We start from the raw sequence: 6586 nt of genomic DNA, 5'->3' as shown, positions 1-6586 counted from the left end.
GACATGATGCCATAGGAGATAAAACTATAATTAAGTACGATAAGATCACTATAAACTCAATACTGACTATCAGAGACAGAGGCACGCTTTAAGTCCCTATACGAATATTATAGTGGTTTTTAATTAGGGTTATCGAAATGTTATTGAAATGTTTTGAACGAGTCCCGAGGCTTCATTGCTATTGGCCCATGGCGCACCACGTGACCGAGCAGTCACGCGCTTTCCAGGAACCCGTCAGGAAGAAGAAAAACAAAACAAACCCGAGAGCTCAACGCGTGGACTCCATTGAAAATGGCCTTATTATCGTCAACATAGGAAGCGATACGAGGTGCAACACGAAGCAAGACGTCTATGTGGGTGTCCTAAAAGTGAGTAGGATTGTTACTAATCCGTTTTTGGAAAACTTTGCCGAGCGCTGGATCAGTGTTTCGCTGCGGCGGTTGGTGAAGGCTGGTGCTGGGTTAGCTCGCAAGCTAACGCTAGGTCGGTTGTTGTATCGGGCTTGCTGGGATGAAGGGGGGCGGACGGAGGCCATACTGTGAGCTGCGGGCGAAAAGGAAGCAAGACTCAGTTCCGCAATAAAACCTCGGACAAGGGCAGAAAACACGATTATTGTGTCGCTTAATGTGTACAGCAGCTTATAAAGTCTTGCAGGAACTGTTTTCGGGCAGAAATGGACGTTTCAGAACGGACTGAGTTAAATTTCAGTAAATGTCAATCAGTCCGAAACCTGTCAAAATAACGCTGGTTCTGTTGATTGTGTCCTGGCAATCAGTTGCTCGGTCCACTCCAACAGTGTGATAACAGGTCTGGCTCTGGGTCCAGACGGTTAGAAACGTGCACTTATGTAAGCAGATCGGCTTGTACAGCGTTTGCAAACGAAGTTAATTGTCCAAAACCACGCTATACTTATATAATATAATTACAACAGCTGTTATTGTGTCACTGACAAGCTCGGTAGCAGTTACAGTTCAGCACTGGATGGTATTTGATGTAGGAAAAGCATTACTGGGTCAGTGAAGTGCTCAACACTTGAAGCTAGCCTGAGCTGACGGTACACGCCCCCCAACACAACATCCACTGCTGCTGGAAAGAGCTCGGCCGAGCGAGAAATTTCCATGTGATTGAAAGTGGATAATAAAGATGAATCAGGCTGTTTGACCTAATCGGTACCCATTCCAGATATCTTAGGTAACAGATTGTTTTGATTAGATAGCTTAGATTTAGCATAGTTTAGATTAGATTTTCAACTAAAGAAGTGCTTTATAGTTTATAAACCTGCTTGGGAGACAACCGTTGGATTTGCTCGTTCTTTGGTAAATACTTATAGATTTACCTTTCACCGTATATTAGTTTATTACAATAAGTTTTTGTGTAAGGTGGTAGATTCTTATTTTAAATCTCGTTTAAATAGCTATCTAGGCCATGGACACAGGCCTTCAAATTGTTTATCTTCTGCCTCAACCTAAATTGAAACGGGCTGTTTATTATGTAGCAACTCCCGGAGTGACAGCCGTGGCAGCCATCCATGCATGCGTGGAGGCGGGACATTAGCTCTGTTCGACCAATAGGACAAGGGGATTACGTGGGTGTTGGCGCACAAGGGTTAGATTGAGGGTTTGTTTTGTTTTGCTCAGAATCTATGATGAGTGCAGAGATTGGGGAGATGTTAGTGACATTTCTTAGGTTATGTGTGGTTTGTTTAGGTTCATCTGTAAGCTGTACACTCCTGTTAGACTTCTGTGATAATTGCTGTTCTGTTGTAATTCATCTCTGCTCCTGGACTGTGTTTCTCAAAAACATATGGATCCAGTGGTCAAACATGTAGGGATTTGACTTTTCATGTTTTTGTCAGGACCTTGAGTTATCATCTGTTTTTTCTTTTCTTCCATTATTTCCTACCTTTTTTTTGTGCAGCGTTTGTGTAGCTCCTGTAGGCACTGTGGTCTGCCTTGTTTACGTATCGTTTTTGGGAAAGTGAAAGCAGTGTGTGTGTGTGCTTTCATCAGCAGCTGCAGTGTCAGAGCAGTGTCTGTACGAGAGCTGGCCGTCCATTCCTCTTGCTTTGCAACAGTAAGGGATAAATATATTTGTAAACCAGAAAGCACCTATGTTGAGACAACACAAATGTTCATAAGTCATGACATCCATCAAATTCAAGATCGCTTTTGTCTGTTTTCTTTGCAGATGTTTACATTATTCTTTGTCAAACGCTTTGGACAAGATAATGCCCTTTTACCCTCAAAGTAATCCTCCTGTGGCCACAGACTCGTCACAGAGAAACAGCGGTCACAGTTACAGTGTGCTAGAACTAGACCTCTGAATCGAAGGATGCAGCAGTACTTATTCACTGTCATCTATGCTTGATGGGTGTTGCTCAAATGCCAGAATAGATGGTTACTCATGACTCTGACCAGTGAGATCTTATTAAAGTGTAGCCTGATTGATGAACCAAAATGTTTGCAAGTGAGACACCACAATAGTAAACCCATCGAGTTATTTAAATCATGTATTTTTCAAATCCAGCACCCATAATATATAGACGTAAAGGTTTGTGAATGTATCCCCGACTGTCACACAGCAGCAGTCATGAATTTCCTGGCTAAGAGCTTCAAACAAGAGTAGTACACTGGTACAAGGGCTGTTCAGTGAACTGAAGAATTAATTTTTACTTGTAGTGCATCCTGGTGACTCAGGGGGCTAGTAAAGCACATACCATGTTCTGGGTTCAAATCTAGTCTACGATTTTTGTTGCGTGTCATCTCCTCTCTCCTCCTTCCTGTCACTCGCCTGTTTATACCACCTAATAAAAAAATACGATTAAAACTCTAACTAGCAGCATGTATCCTGGTGCCTTCGATTACCAGATAGGCTGTTACTGAGCAGCCATATTCTGTTCCTGTGTCCCTAGACTGTACACAATCTATTTATGTTACCACACAAACACACACCCATACACACATACACATTTAAGGCCTGTGGGTTAATGCCCTTTGATTTGTGTTTATAGAGATTCTCGCTAATGTCCTCTAATTTTTAAGTAAACAGGCTGAAGCCTCCTGCCTGTTATCTCTGTAGGGATCAGGAGGAAATCTCTCATCAATTGGCCACCGAGTGATATCAGTAGATATTCATTCCAAATAAGACTGGTGATTGACCTACTTGGATCCCATCCAATATTGTGCAGCAGAGAATGTCAGGCGTTTGCATCATAGTAGAGCTGTGGGTTGAGCAAAACACAACCAAACTCTCTTTTCCCAGACCTGGACCAACATGGTTCTTGTGCAGTTCTGGAAATTATGGACAAGTGTCATGATTTCAGTGATTCTTATGATTTATTTATTTTTTTCTGGATTTGATTGTGTATGGAAATTTTGAGAAAATGGTGACTAAAAATATGGGAAAAATGATGTTACCATACCATATAAAAATCACCATCATACCCATTTCTACATTTTGTGATTCAAAAGTAATGACTTGTCTGCTTAGATGAGACTGTCAACTATGACCCAGAGAAGACAGAGCTCATCCTGTGTGAGTCCGTTGCGAGCCTAGCATACACAGCCACACACATGAACCTGACACTGATGCCACAGTAAACTGTGAAATTGTGGAGAGCTGGGCTGGCTTAGCGACCCTAAATGTGAACGTTTGCTGAGGGATGCAAAAACAGACAACAGGGCATTTTGTAAGTTGTGTAAGGAGACATTTGATCTATCCGACATGCAAGAGGCAGCAATCAAGAGCCATATGGCCATACTACCTCATAACATTATAATCAGAAGACAATCAGATTATGCAGAGTGAGGGTATAATGTTTCACTATCTGGTCTGGACAGGCAAAAACCAGCCCTGGGATAAGCGTCAACTAAAATTTCTATCCCCTATGCACTTTTTAAGTTTAAGCATGATGCTGCAATAAATTCTGTCCTGTTGAGCAACTCAAGCCTTTATCGATATTTCTTAGATACGTTTCTATAGCAAGCATTTTGTATAAGAACCTTTGTTAGTTCTTAGTTCTTAGTTTTAGAAGGGGGAAAAATTAGGTCTGGAAAAATCAGGAATTTTGAAATGGAAAACATGCAGTGAACCTTGAATCAAGCCCGCAGTTTCTAGATTTTTGTGAGCCCAACCACAACTAAAATCCAACATTGCAGAGAAAGAAAAAAAAAAAGCATCTAATACTGGTATTTTTCAACAGTATTGCTGAACCAAGTCAGCTCAAATCTGTTGGGTCCTGCCAGGTTTGGTCATAAATGTCAGGCTCTACATCGTAGCCTGTCAGCTATTAAGCAGTGAGTTGGATCGCATTTTATTCTGCTACTGGAAAACATTCTATTCAGCTTAAACAGGTCAGGTGAGGAGCATTGTCACTGACTTTTTTTCTGCATGCTCATTGTGAACACAGCCTTAATGTTGCCTTCTGCGATAGCACAGAGCCTGGATTGCTGTTGGTGTTACTGTTTTGTTCAGGCCTTATGTTTCCTCATTCTGCCTCTGCTACAAGTGAAACCAGACACAGCTGTTCAGGAAGGAAGTACACAGGGGCTAAGATGATCAGAATCTGTATTTCAGAGGCTGTTTACAAATATCTTGGTGGGCATCAAGAGGCTGTGTGTGTGTGTGTGTGTGTGTGTGTGTGTGTGTGTGTGTGTGTGTGTGTGTGTGTGTGTGTGTGTGTGTGTGTGTGTGTGTGTGTGTGTGTGTGTGTGTGTGTGTGTGTGTGTGTGTGTGTGTGTGTGTGCATGCTCTTATGTGCTTGCATGTCCATTTGTGTTTTGTGGAAATGTTGCTCTTGTAATTGCAGGTGCATGTAAAATGTGCAGCACTGTGTTTTCTTTGACTTCCTGTTTCCATGCAAAATGTGTGTAAAAGGGGACAGTGCTCCGAGGTGACGAGAAGTTCATTAGAGTCAGCAAGAGCACCCAGTGAGAGGAAATGATGTCATCCTCCGCCTCTAGAGGAGTGGGATTGGTGAATGTTTGTGTGTGTCACTGTGCTACGCAGGGGTCATGTCTCCATGCAGATCCTTAATAATTTGCTATGCAAAAGCAGCGTAGGGAGTGAAGATTAGGCTCAGTCCATGTGTCGCAGTCAGTAGGCGGTGTAGGAAAGTGAGAGAATGACAAACAGGCAGAGAATGAAAGGAGGATGAGGGCGAAAGTGATGATGAAAGAGAGGGAGAGATGAGAAGAGGTGAGGGTGATGGCTTAGCTTAGTCTGTTGTGAAAGTAATGTTGAGCGAGAGGAGGATAGAAGGAAAGAGATGACAGTGTGATAGTCTAGCGTAGCCTAGTGCTGTGTTAAATTTGGAGGCGCAGCACTAGAGATGGAGACAGAGGGGGAAGATCCTGTCCAGTGGCAGGCTGGCAGTAAACAGCAACACAACTTTTTTAGAAGCACTATAGGACAACATTGCCCGAGGACTTGCTGAAGAATTGTTTAAAGATACAATAACACAAGATACAAATACAATTTATTTGACAACAAGGTTTTGGATATGTTCTTATAGAGTGGGACTTCATGGGGAAAAAGTGTTGTTGTTTTTTTAACTTTCTTAAAGGGGAATGCCACCCAGTTTCAGTTTCATTGACATTGCATCGTAATGAAAAGGGATAGGGCTACAACTGATTATTGTCATTATCAATTAATCTAACAATTAGTTTTTCGATTAATCGCTGTATTAATTATATAATGTATAATATTAATAATTGTATAATGATATGAAACGGAGAAAAGAAAGCAAATCTTAGCATTTGTGAAGCTGTAACCAGCAAATGTTTGGTATTTTTACCTGATAAATGACTAAAACGATTAATTATCAAAATTATAATCGGTTAATTTTCTATTGATCGATTAATGGGCCAATTGTTTCAGCACTAAAAAGGGGCCGTGCCATATTAGTATTCAAGGAACATAAGCTGTTCATGTGACCTGACTGAGCTGGGCCTGGCAAATCTGCCTCTGGAACAGATTCAGACTTTTTGCCTGTGATCACAGTTCTCCCTGAAGGCTAGAGAAACACATCATAACTCAAAATACATGCTGCTCCAGTATTTACACTTAACAAAGGAAACTAATCTTTTCCAGCTTCAGACCACATGTAAACCCCTATGTAACTGTCATGTACTCCCAGTTCTTGTATCAAAAGCTCACACAATACATTTCATAGTGGAGAAAATGCCTAATTCAAATAAATCACTGTGTAAACAAAGGCAGTGGTGTGGCAACAGTGTTTCATCAGAGGGCGTAATACTATTAGGTTACATGGAAAAGGATGTCTGCTTCCTGGTTCACATCAAAAGACCAAAACATGCTGCTCAGTCTGGTGCTGATGGTCAAAATACATTAAAATACATTAAAATACATTGCTTGACCAGCCAACATGATGCATCTGGGTTTTAAGTTTTGCCTTGATCTAAAAGTTTATAGTTTCATTGTTTTTTTTAATGACTATTGTACCTAGGGTAGGGTAGGGCTACACAACTGATTGTGTATAATTTTATGTTGAATTTTAGCTCCCATTGTTTTAATAATTACAAATTATTTCAATGTTATTGTTATTGGTATGGCATAATATTGAAAT

This window comes from Centroberyx affinis, unplaced genomic scaffold (assembly GCF_046629955.1).
Source record: "Centroberyx affinis isolate AG114_WGS23_722 - 3 ecotype Tasmania unplaced genomic scaffold, CSIRO-AGI_Caff_v1 ptg003629l_1, whole genome shotgun sequence".
NCBI lineage: Eukaryota > Metazoa > Chordata > Actinopteri > Beryciformes > Berycidae > Centroberyx > Centroberyx affinis.
This window is presented reverse-complemented; position numbering follows the sequence as displayed.